Consider the following 12,811-nt stretch of genomic DNA (forward strand, 5'->3'; position numbering starts at 1 on the left):
AGTAATTTCAAAAATATATCCCGTTACATGAGCATCGAACTTTATGTCATGCATAATACATTACATTGTCACACAAAGTGTCACACATAAGGCATTGACATGTCACAGACACGTTAGAAACATAGAAAACTTGGCAGCTATGTTGGCGTACGCTAAAAGTGCAAAAACTGAAAGGGTGACATACACCTACCAAGTAGTAGCCACGTTAAACCCGTAACCTGAGCATACCGCCTCCCCTCCCGCATACACACACTTTTTCATTCTCTTCGCTCCCTGTTTATTTACATTAAGGAGAGAAGGGTAATAATGGGGCGTTTATTGCCCCCCTCCAATTTTTCGTAGTGCTCAATGGGTGCAGAAATGTCAGAGCCAATCAGAAAATGCAAACAACCACTTCCCACAAACATACAAGCACACATGAGAGGAAAAGGGCGATCGTGGAATTTGGCCATTCCTGTTTAAAATCCCAGAGTGATGACAAAATAAGTACGAAAACTCCTAAACAGTCACCTTTAACAATAGGTTCTAGTTTTCTAATTCAAAGAAGGCTAATAAAAAGGTGTTCAGTAATTGTTTTGTAGTCGTTCATATAAAGAAACTATTAGTTTATTGCATGTTCCATTGAAATGTTTGAACAGCGAATATATTTTTTGGCTCATCTGTTACTCTTCTATTAATTTTGAAGCTAAAAATGGCCGTCCTGTTTGCTATCTGATGATAGTGGTTAAGGCAGGCGTCTGTTTTCCTAGTCCCTCGTCTATGCCTATGTTTGAGCCGGTAGCCGTGCACTTCCTGTTATACAGAGCAACTAAAACGCAGAAGCTATCAGAGTGAGAGCGAGCATTGTAGTTCGGGTGGTTGAGCAGGCAGCTTAGAGGCTCTGGATATTGATACTGAAAGTTGGAGGTATTAATAGCAGAGACAGAAGGGGCAGGGTGGGAGCTATTTAACTCGCCATTTGTCTAATGTTTAGGCTATTTAGACAGGCAATACGTTTCGGAGTAAAGTGAGATAAAGGTTGAACGAGAGGTGTTTATCCAATGGGCATTGATACAATTGGAACGGTATTATCAATACCACTGAATGTGTGGCATTGATCCCACTGTATGAGGGATTACAGTTACAACCAGTTGGATTGTTGTACCGTTGGGCATCGCTGCAGGATGTGGGAGAATAGTTTTGGTGGTGGTGTTAGAGGTTCCGTACATAGATGAAGGGGGCATTAGTTAGGACGAGCTGCACAGTTTAAACGCGCATTCGTTGTGTTCATCCAACAACTGTGTGCGTCAAGGATCGTTACTATGTACCCTTCAAAGCTGGGTTATGGATATTCATGAGCCTTCCGCGCATCCGGATCGACGTTCGCAGGGAAGTCAGTGGGCAGATGAAGCAACGAATCTGCAATAAAACAAAGGATACGTTTTCAGACATCCATTTATTTACCTTCTTTTTAGGATTGGAGTCTATGGTTGACATTTTTTAACTGCGCCACCCGTTTTGTAGTGCCTGTTTGACCATCTGGATGACCATGGAGAGGCTGGTAAGTAGAGGTCGGATGCCCACAAATGTGTGTTTTTAAAAATAGCATTATTTCCTACAACTTAATTACATTTTCTATCTTAATAGTTGCGCCAAATATGTTATTTGTTTTCTCGACGCAGATGTGTGGTTTCCTGAATGTTTAGGGATTTTAAGGATTTTAATTTTCCATTAATTGTAGTGTACTGTTATTTTAAACTTGTATAAGATACCCACTGCTGTACGTTATATGTAAATTTTGGTCAGCCGTTGCCCAAACAAATTACTCCGTCCCTTGTCACTTATACACAACTACTTGTCACTTACACAAGTACTTTTTCCTTAACATTTACTCGCCATCTATACTAGATCTCGTGCTCCCTCTGGGGCAAGCGATTTTCTTCCATATGTTTAAATTTAAAAGTAATCTGTAAATAAATACATCGTATGGAATTTGTTGCAATCATAATATTGTACATTTCTTTCAAAATCAGCTTTAGTTTATCGCATTGAGGCTAGATTGCTGCTCTTATTTGTTGAACGTCAGGATCGCACACAAAAAACGTACAATACCAATTACATTTTTTGTTTGCGAATGACTCAATGTGGGAAAGCTAGTAATTGCTTTGTTTGAGTGACAGCTGATATTCCCTTTGGAAATCTGTTTTTCATGTTTTGTGTAGTGCAGAGGACATTGTGAGGTAGCCATACCATTAATATGGAGAACAGTACACATTTTATGTTTGAGTATTACATTCATGTCTGAAACTCGTTATGGACTAACGCACCCTCAACGCTTCAGATTGTGAGAGTTTCACAGGTTGATAAGGTCTTGATTTAACAAATTGAGTTACAATCTTTATAGTGTTTGTCTTGGGTTTCCAAAGTGAAATGAAATATCCGAATCATGCGGAGGTAGAGGCATTGTTTTTTTTGTCTTTCCTCTAACATTACCACAAAATACTTAATATACTTCTTAACTGAAGGCCTTCTCCCACTCGACCACGTTTGTTGTGCCAGTACATGGAAGAAGCACATCCAAATATTGTAGATCACCAAAATGATGCTAAAATAAGATTCCGAACATCGACAGGTTTGAGGACTGAAAACTCATGTTTTCTGAGTCCATGCTTGAGTTGCTCAGCCAGTCAGTTTTCTCTTTGCATTCTAATAGTTGTCTTGGTTATCCTGTAATAAATACAGGACTATAAGTATCACAATGCACAGGAAACACCTGAGCTAGATAAACTACTATCTTGTATTCAGGAAACCGGAGTACTGTGAATCAACCAGGGTGCTACAGGAGCAATCATTATTAATATTCCTAGAATTCATATCCTGAATATGCACATCACACTAAAGCTTTAGAAATGTATGTTGGTGGGCCAAAGAAATGTCATCACCATAGCCATGTTCTCAAGTTGTTCGCGAACATGTGAATATGGCCATCCTTTTTACGATGGCATTCATGGTGTCAGGCGGGATATAGAAGTGATGTTACTCTGGGTGCATTCATTTAAATGGTGTGACTACAACGACATATGCACTCTTAGTAAATTTGTGTCTTTAATTCCAGGGAAAAATAAATGCAAGATAAACAAGTCTTGCCAGAAAAATATTGCACAATAACTCATGTAAATGTGCTACGGCTATGTTCCTCAGTTGTATTTTGAAGTAATTTATTTTTCAAAAAGGGTACCATCCAAAGCCTAGAATTTTAGAAGCTTTAAAGGTTACAATTGTGAATTTATTATCCTTGATGTAACCATTTGCAAGATGTCCCTCTGTTGACTGGGCCGTTGGAAGCACTGGGGCACTATGAACACATTTATTCTTAATGTATTATCTAAAAAGACACACGTTTGCTAGCAATCAGTGCAAATTTTATTTTGGTTCAAGGGTAAACGTTAGCATTCAGTGCTGTCTGATGCAGAGTTGGATTGGAAACAAAAATAGGCCCGTGCACTCCACAAAAAAAGTGGCCCACATTTGCGGTTGCGACCTTCCGCAAGCTATTGCTTGGTTTGTGTCAGAGTGCTAATTTTAGGAGAACCTTGTGGTAAATAAAGGAGTTTTTTAATCGTGTAGGGCTAGTAACTTTGGAAGGGACTTAAATCGACATTATTTAATGCATTTAGCATTCATCTTCAGGTCCATTAATCCCCCTTCGCCTATGCTCGCTTTTAGAGACCTGAGTCAGCTCCCTGCTTTTAGATCTTAACGCTCCTACTCATTCATGGGGATCCTCGTTGGACCTACAGGTACATGATCAATCATTTTCACTCATAGGTCTGGCTTCTGGTCATTCTCAAAGATCTGAATGTCCCGCTCACCCTAAGATGCTTAGGTTTTTGCTCGTCATCAGTTGATCCTAAAACTACACACACTTCCTCAGGACCCTGTAACTCATTTCTAATCTATTACCCTACGAGGCACCTGCTCACACTTTCCCTGAGACTCCTACTCACCTTGATAACCTTAGACACTTTCAGGTGTCCTTTCATTTGTGCTCATTCCTAGGTTCCTTAGAATCCTGCTCATCCATAGATCTGCTTAGATCCCTGTTTACCTTCAGGTCCTGTGTCTCTTGCTCACTCTTACCTAGAATCGTCTGCTCACTCAAGTCAGTAGAAGCCATGTTCACCAAGAGATTTACTAAAGCTTCTGTACACTGTCAACTCTACTTGTGCTCTGCTCATTATGACCCTGAGGTCCCCACTCTCCGCCAGAGTTCTGAAGCACCTGCTTACAACTAAGCCCCACAGACTCCTTCTCACACTAAGGTTCACTGCAAGAGCCTGTCTCAATTTAGCCCCTACCGCCTGCAAAGCGTTAAGCATGCGCTCCCATTGCTTCGCCATAGGTTCCCTGCAGATCCCACGGTTTCCTCCCTCCGAATGGCAGTCCATTCTGCTCGGGCCCATGACTGAAGGGACAGAAACCATGCCCGCACACTGGGCGGGTCGCTGGCCTTTCATCTCCTTGTGAGGAGTTGCGTCGCTTTTACCATCCCCAAATCCAGAAAGCGGGACAAAGCCTTGTCCTTTGGCGACCATTTGAAATGGTATAAGAGATATTCGGACCAGTTACAAGGGATGGTGCGGCCTGTGCATCGCGTGAGTAGGGCACTGATGTCCCTTCAATACCTGCCAAGTCCCGGGCAGTGCCACAGAAGATGCAGGAGATTCGCATTGAGCTCACCACACCTGGGACAAGACGCGTCCGCCCTGTGAAAATATTTATTGATTAAGTCGGGGTGAGATATGCCCTATGAACTATATATACCTGGATTTGGCAAAAGCGCATCTTTCTGGGGATGCACACCGGGCTTTTGAGTATCTTTTCCCATTCTTTGTCCGCCAACGCTCATCCCATATCCCTTTCCCACTTTCCGCGGAGTGGGGTCAGGTCTCGCTCCGTGTGTATCTGTAAGGATGCAGCGAACCACCAGATTAAATGCCTACCCCTACCCATGACATGCAGATATTGCACTGTCAAGGGCTGCGCTGGTTCCTCTGCAACCTCGCCCCATCTGGCCGCCATGTGGGCTGTGAGGGAGCGGTGCATTAGGAACCCCCCGGGAGGAAGCCCAACGTCCGCGACTAGCATCTCGAAGGGGATGAAAACTCCATCTTGGTACAGGTCACCGTGCGTCTGGACATCTGCTTCTCGCCACTGTTCTAGCATGTGATGTGTGAGGACGCCCTCTCCCCCTGGAGAGCTTTCCAGCGGCACCGCAGGCGCGTTTGGAAGCACCTTCTTCGTAATGTGCAGCGCCCTGCGGAAGCATTTGTATGCCACCGCTAGTAATGATGGGGTGGGGCGTGCCGGTGCTGCTAGTGGTTGGAATAGCACGGTGATACGCCCCAGAGTGTAGGGCGGCTCGTTCGTGGCGGTGTCTTCTCTCCCCCTGTCTGCTAGACAGCGGGCAACCCATTGGAGCTGCGCTGCCAGGTAGTAGTGCTCAAAACAGGGAGCAGCTAATCCCACTTTTATCTGCTGGTAAGAACAGTTTCCCGAGAGCCAAACGGTGCCGGGATACGTCCCAAATGAAGTCGCGTAGGATCCCGTTAAGTTTAGAGAAGGACGCGGGCACGAACAAGGGCAGATTTGCAAAATAGTATAAAAGCCGGGGGAGCATCACCATTTTAGCCAGGGCTACTCTGCCCGTGGGTGTTAGGGGGAGCGTGGACCAGAAGTCGATCTGGGACTTAAGTGCCGTGACCGCTCTTCCCAGGTTCCCGTCCATCAGGTCTGCCGACCAGCGGTACATCTGGATTCCCAGGTATTTTAACGTGTCCGCCCGCCATTGGACTCGTGTGCCATGAAGGCTATACTCCGGATCGGCAACCTCACTGTTAAAGGCGTAAAGACAGGACTTGCCTGCATTATCACGGAGCCCCGACAGACCCGCGAAGCGGCTTAACAATAGGGCTAACTGCTCTGGTATGCGGCCCACATCCCTGACAAAGACCATGAGATCATCAGCATATAAAGACACTTGATGAACGCCGTCGCCCAGCGGGATACCATCTGCCAGGAGTCGCCTCATGGCCACAGCTAAAGGCTCCATGGCCAGCGCTAAGAGCAGCGGTGACAGAGGACACTCATGTCGGGTGCCCCTGCCCACCGCCACTTCTTCTGAGATGTACGGCCCCAGCCTGACATGGACCACTGGGTTCCTATACAGAAGCCCCACCATATGCAAGAAACTTTCTTCCAGGTCATACGCCTCCAACACCGACATCAGGTAGCCCCACTCAAGGCAATCAAAGGCCTTTTCTAAGTCCAGCACCAGGCACCCCGCTCTGGGCCAGGCCACCGCCGCCTCTGCTGCTACCCGGAAATACCGCCTAAGATTCAGAGATGTGGACCTCGCCGGTACAAAGCCGTTCTGGTCTGGATGTACTAAGTGCGGACCCATCGGCGCCAGACGCTCTGCAGGATTTTTTCTAGTATCTTGTAGTCAGTGTTAAGCATCGCCAGTGGGCGATAGGAGCTTAGGGACATGGGGTCTCTGTCGGGTTTAGGCAGGGACACTAAGAACGCTTCTCGTAGAGATGGCAGGAGGTGGCCCGCGTCAAATGATGCCCTGTACACCTTAAGGAGCTGAGGCGCTAGGATGTCCCTGTTTGCTTTATAGTATTCGGCCGTTAGGCCGTCAGGCCCCGGTGTTTTCCCGGTTCCCAGTGCTCTGATCGCATCTCCCACCTCCTCCAGCGCGAGCGGGGCTCCCAGCTCTGCCTGCTGGTCCTCAGTAACAGTAGGCAGTGTGATCGATTCCAGGAACGCAGCCACCTCATGCGCCTGTCCAACGCCTCGAGCTTTGTAGAGATCCCGATAGTGATCGGTAAGCGCCCGGTGGATCTAGCGCTATGTGTACAGAACTGCCCCGTCCCCCGTGTGAATTGCACCAATCGGGGTATTACGCTCTGCTGTCTGTACCAGCCAGGCCAGCAAATGGCCAGCCCTATCTGCCTTTGCGTGCGTCTTGGCAGTGTGTGCTGCATAGTTGTGGCATCTCAGCCTCTGAAGGAGGACCGCATGGTCTCCTCGGAGTTCCCCAAGCTTCAGCGCATGCCTGCCCGTCCCCTCCCGTTCGTACTGCAGAAGCTCGGATTCTATGCGGGCCAGGGACGCGGACACCTGCGCACGGATGTTCCATGTGGCCCCCTATACAGTGCCCCCTGATAGTTACCTTATGGGCATCCCATTCCACCATAGGGTCGCTTGCAGAGTTCTCATTCTCCTCAAAATAGGATAAAATGACAGTACCCAATGAGGATCGAAACTCTGCGTCTTCTAGCGCAGACGGCTGTAGCCGCCATGTGGGCACCGGGGCCCTGTCCGCCACCTAGCTGATCTGGAACCGCAGGGGGTTGTGATCTAAATGTGTCTTGCTTAGGTATTCCGTCTGAGTCAAGAGAGGGCGCAGGGCCTGAGAGCCTACTATTCGATCCAGGCGGACATGGAGACCGTGCACGGCTGAGTAATATGGGTATGTTTTATCTGCAGGGTGCTGCGCGCGCCAAAGGTCTATGACGTCACAGTGTAATAACCAGTCCCTGAGGGCTTGTGCTGCTGCACGGAGGGGTGGGAAGGAGCGGTCCAATTGCGTGTCCAACACCATGTTAAAGTCACCGCCTAGTAGCCAAGGGAGGCCCGCGTACCGCTGGAGGAAGAGGTTTAAGGACGCCAGGAAAGCAACTTAATCTGTATTGGGGGCATAAATAGAACCTACAGTATCGCCTGCCCATTAAGCCTCCCCCTCGCAAAAGCATACCTTCCCTCAGGGTCTACCTGCGTATCAGTGCATGCAAAGGGGACACCTGCCCTCACCCATATCAAGGCGCCACGCGCGTGTGCTGAGTAAGCCGTGCCATGCATCTGTCCCCTCCATCGCCTGCGGAGCCTCTCCAGTTCCACCCGGGACATGTGTGTCTCCTGGAGCAACGCGATCCCCACCTGGTGTCGCTGCATGTATGAGAAGATAAAGCACCGGCGCAATGGGGTGTGCATGCCGCGGATGTTCCACGTCATGATGTTGGTGCACGCCATGTGTGTTGCTGTGATGTAACCAACCGGGGGAGGGTCAGGGGGTGTGTCGTGCGGGGCCAAGGGGCGGGCTCTCGGACGGGATTCTCTAATTGCTGCTTCTGAAACATGTGAACCAAAACTAACAGAGTAACTTCACGGGCGAATTCCCAACGGGGCATGCGTCCAAACTTGGCAACGTGACTACCTTTAACGTGTCTTGACTGCAATATGAGTGCGTGTGGGGAAACGCGCAGTCAATTACGTCATCAAGTTGCTCCCACATCTAGGGCCCTTAGTGTTGTTGAAGTGTGAATGTTGGATTAAAGACAGCAGAGTATACCGGGCTGGGTTGAGTCGCCCACAAGACCACCCCGCATAGCAAATACTAAGCCTGTGCCCCCGGAATAATGCGGAATTGTGTACCTGCAATGCACTAGCGGCTTCTAATTCTAGGCCTGCGCAAGCGCGAGGCAGCAAAGCCAGCAATTTAAAAATGTCAGCATGCCGTAGCGGGCATCAAAAGGATACAAAGGGCCGCGTGCTGGACACGGGCAATACAGTAATTTATCTCAGGTCCGCCATCAGTCACATGATGTTGTCAGCCGTCTGGGGCGTCACCACAGGCAGTGTAGCGCCTCAGACGCTACGGTGGACGGCGAGGACGATCCGCTGACGTTGATTTCACTCTGCGGTCCGGGTCTCCGTGTACATTCACCACTCCCAACGTCGCGACCGCCTCAAGTGCCTCCTGCCGCCCCTGTCGCATCTTTCTGGGCTGGGCGCAGCTTGTCCCAGGCTCACTCCTCGCCGGGCCCCTCTCTTCCTCCTGCGTTTCCTGGAGCGCTGGTCCTGCCATCTACCCTCTGCCGGGCCCGTCAGCCGCGGCCTCGACCACTGCCCGGTCTCCTCCAGCCAGTCCCAGACATCCGACAGAGCCTCAAAGAAGAGCACACCCTCCTTGGAGACTACTCGCAGGCGGGAGGGGAACAGCAAGGAGTAGGGCAGATTCAGGTCTCGCAGCTGCTTCTTCACTGCCATATAGGAGCCACGCCTCTTTTGTACTGTTGCTGTGTAGTCCGGGAAGAACATCACGCGGCTGTTGCCCACCTGGAGGTCACTCATTTTCCGGGTTTCCCTGAGCACCGTATCCCGGTCCCTGTAGTTGAGGAGCTTGAAGAGGAACGGGTGAGGCAGAGCTCCTGGCCTCTGGGTTTGCGTCAGCACCCTGTGCGCCCGTTCCACCACGAAGTGCGCGGACAGTACTCCAACCGGCAAGAGTGTCCGCAGCCAGGCCTCAGTGTAGCGTTCAAGGTCTGTCCCCTCTTTCCCCCTCCGGCAGACCTACCACTCGGACATTGTTCCGACGAGAGTGCCCTTCTGCATCCTCCGCGCGGTCCTCTAGTGCATGGACCCTACCAATCAGGTCCTGTAGAGCTGAGGCGTGGCTGCGCACCATAGGCTGCAGTTCCTGGACCGCCTGGCGCTGCTCATCGACTATCTCCGACAGTTTACGGTGGTCCGCGTGCAGTAGCGTGAAGTCGGACGTGTCTTTATCGATCCTCACTTCCAGTGAGGTCTTAGTCTGCTCCAGGGTCGCCCCAATACGTTCCACCGCCACTAAGACAGTGTCCATTTTGGCCGCTAGGGTAGCTGTGGGTCCCATGACCATCTGACTCTGTGCCTGCGTGGGGTCGGGCCGCTCTCCACCTGTTGCTTTGTCTGCTGTTTGTGGGTCCAGGAGCGATGCTGGGAAGGGGGTGGAGGGGGGGGGGGGAAGAAACTTGCACCCACCGGCCAGACAACAGATACCGTGCACCAGTCAGGAGGGCGTCAGCTAAGTTGGGCCTCCAGTAGCCGCCGCCCAGGCGTCCAGGAATCGGGCACCTCACAGGCAGGTCCCCTGGCTCCCGTGCGGGCCCGTCCTCTCCCCCGCTGGGGGCCAGCAGATACAGTCAGCAACCCTCTCTCAAATGTTCCTTGGCCTGTCTTATTCCTAGTGGCGACTGTGGGGAGAGCAGTCTTACTCAAGCAGGCAGGGCTGCGCGTTGGCAAAATGTAAATGAGCTTCAGCAGGGCTCCGCCGACGGGCATCTGCGCTGGGGCAGTTAAGAACTGTTCGCCGCACAGGCTGGCTCCAGACCCTCAGCACGCGCCACTTTTCAGGTGGATGCGGGGGCGCAAACAACAATGTTCTCCCAGATGCACCCCCACGTCAGCCATACAGGGGGGCCCCTCACCTCCCAGCTTCGTAGTGTTGGCGCAGTCTCAAAGTCCGGTGGCGCCCGCAACAAAAGGATCGATTGTTGTGGCCTAGGGGCCTCTCATTGTATGGGCGCTCAAAATGGCGGCTGGGAGAAAATGGCGCCCCAACAGTACAGTCTGCGGGCAGTCACACTCCCTGTACCTTGTGGCCCCGTCCTCCGCCGCCCGGTCGTGTCTCGGCTACTGCTACAACGCTCAGTGCCCCGCAGCCAGTAAATGTCCGGCGCGCTGTATCCCGGGCACTCACCAGGGCCGAGCCTCCATCCTGGCGCCCGCCTCCGGGGCACCGCAACACACCACAGGGGTTCCGGCAATCTTCCGCTGCCGTCCTCGGTCGCACAGAAAGCCACCGATCCCCACTTGAGGCAGGGGAGTGCGCTTTTCCCTGCCGGCGCCAACCTTCAGGGCCCGCCGGCGGCCGAGTCCGCACCTCCGCCACTCTCACTTGCCGTTGTCCGCCTGCCGCGGTGCTTTCCAAGGGCGGCGCACCTGCCAGCTCCGAGAGCAGCCGCAGCAGGGCCTCTCCTCCCGACCTTCCGGGGCTTCACCCGGTGTCTGGCCGCTCCCTCCGGGCCGCCTCTGCTCACCCCAGGCTCGCACAGCAGTCCGCAGCGCCAATCAGGCTCCCTCTGCCGTCTTCACAGTACCAGGCCTCCCTGCGCGCCGAGACCCCGGCCAGGTTTCGCGCCTTTGCAGCTCCTGCCAGCTCCTTATGCTCGGCAGCCGGTTCCCCTCCACTCCGGCCTCGCCTCCCGACTTTGGACACACCGGCAAGCTCCTCAGGCAGTCCCGCAGCTGCTCCGCCCAGTATGGGGAAACTTGGGTCACACTTATAGGAGAATTGCAGGAGAAGTTAGGGCCTTGCAGACGGAGCTCTAGAGAGTTGCGTCCGCCATGTTGCCTGGCTGGCCACGCCCCTTTAACTTTGAACCATTTCATGTAGTAAATATCACCAGTATTACATGATTGTCCGTCTTCTTGTTTACTTAGTCCTTTACCTCACAGTACTCACTCCAGAAGGAGCATCTAATGAAGTCCAATAAAGCATCTGAGGCAAAGCGGCTGTATTCAAATACAAAGTTCATTTGCATTCACTTAATGCCATTATAATTCTAGTTGAGGTCCAGCAGTAAGACTCGACCATCCTCAACGCCAAAATTGTGATGAAGTCCACTGAAGACTGCTGACCTTGAATACCACCCACCTCTTCTCCCATCCATTAACTCAAAGGTGCATTTGGTCATGACTGTATTGTTTCTGTAGCTAAGCCCTTATGGTTACCCTCTCTCTCCTTTGTAGGTGTTTCCTCTTGCATCTCCAATTGTACAGTTTATTTAACAAGTGTCGTCACTTATTCACAAACCAAATGCCTGCTCAACTTTTAACCCTTTCTTGGATGCAAATATTACCCAGTTAACGATTCTCCTCATACAATGATATTATTCTTGTCTATTAAAAAAAAAACTCCAGAAAGAAACAACGTATGCCTCTTGTGGTAAGCATCCCTTTGAAGAGCACATCTGGATCTTTGCTAATAAAATTCATTATAACTGCTTCACACCTCCTCCCAATAAGTAATATAGTTATCCCATGAAATGTACTGCCTTTTTGGGCCATGTACAATTTAGCCTTTCCTACAACTCGCTCCTAAATTCTGTGACATACAACCCCATTGCTATCCGTACCACATGTTCGCATTGTAATTGTTATGATATATATATTTTTTGCCCTTTGTGTCCCAAGAAGGCCGGCGATACATGGAGTAACTAACTGCTTGCTATAACTAGAAAGCCGTAATAAATCTTGTTATTCGATTATACTTATTTACATTGTTCTTTTAATCCAAGCATAATACTAGATTACAAACGATGGAAAAATACAGAGCTAGTGGCTTCACAGATTCCTCTTGGCCTAGCCTCGAATAAAAGCAATTAAAGCATTTCCCCTTTTTGTTTTTGGGGAACGGAAGCTATTTCCTGGTAACCATGAGTGTCGCGAATGGTATGCAGTCTAGCCGCGTCTGATGATTGATGCAGCTCCTACAGTATTATGACTTTGCAGGCATTTTTTTAAACCACAATCGTCTTCTGAAGTGCTGACCCTTGCATGACACGCTATGAAGTAATCCTCTTGCCGACTGCTTGGTTTTTTTCTTGCATACTAGGGGTGTTCGAAGTCTAATATGAAGTTGTACTTCTGTGGCGAAGTAATAAGCTTGCGATTTATAAGAAGATAATCACACACATACTTGTTTTCTCTTTGGCTACTGTACTCAGACTGCCTCTTTTTAAAAATTCCTTCTTTCACTCTATTGTTCAGTTTTCCAAATTTTGAAGTGCCACTGCTGGGTCTCATTCTACAAGCTGGGTTAATCTTTTGTCTTTCGCCTTAACTCTAGTTCAGAATGTTTACTCTGCACTGCTTGTGGTGTCCGCAGCTCTGCTTTGGGGTGCATAGTTTCCCAAGCCCTTGCCGATCAAAGCCACAAAGTGCC

At 50.1% G+C, this 12,811-nt stretch overlaps 1 protein-coding gene across 1 annotated transcript in view; it reads left to right on the forward strand.

Annotated features, from left to right (window-relative positions):
* The first annotated feature begins 823 nt into the window (after positions 1–823).
* Positions 824–12,811, forward strand: part of SPHK2 (sphingosine kinase 2) — a 273,568-nt gene continuing 261,580 nt past the window's right edge. Inside the window, exons 1-2 of the mRNA XM_086930400.1 lie at positions 824–906; positions 1,455–1,540. The gene's annotated coding sequence lies outside the window, so the exon portion shown is untranslated. The remainder of the gene's footprint in view (positions 907–1,454; positions 1,541–12,811) is intronic.

This window comes from Lissotriton vulgaris, chromosome 7 (assembly GCF_964263255.1).
Source record: "Lissotriton vulgaris chromosome 7, aLisVul1.2, whole genome shotgun sequence".
Taxonomy (NCBI): domain Eukaryota; kingdom Metazoa; phylum Chordata; class Amphibia; order Caudata; family Salamandridae; genus Lissotriton; species Lissotriton vulgaris.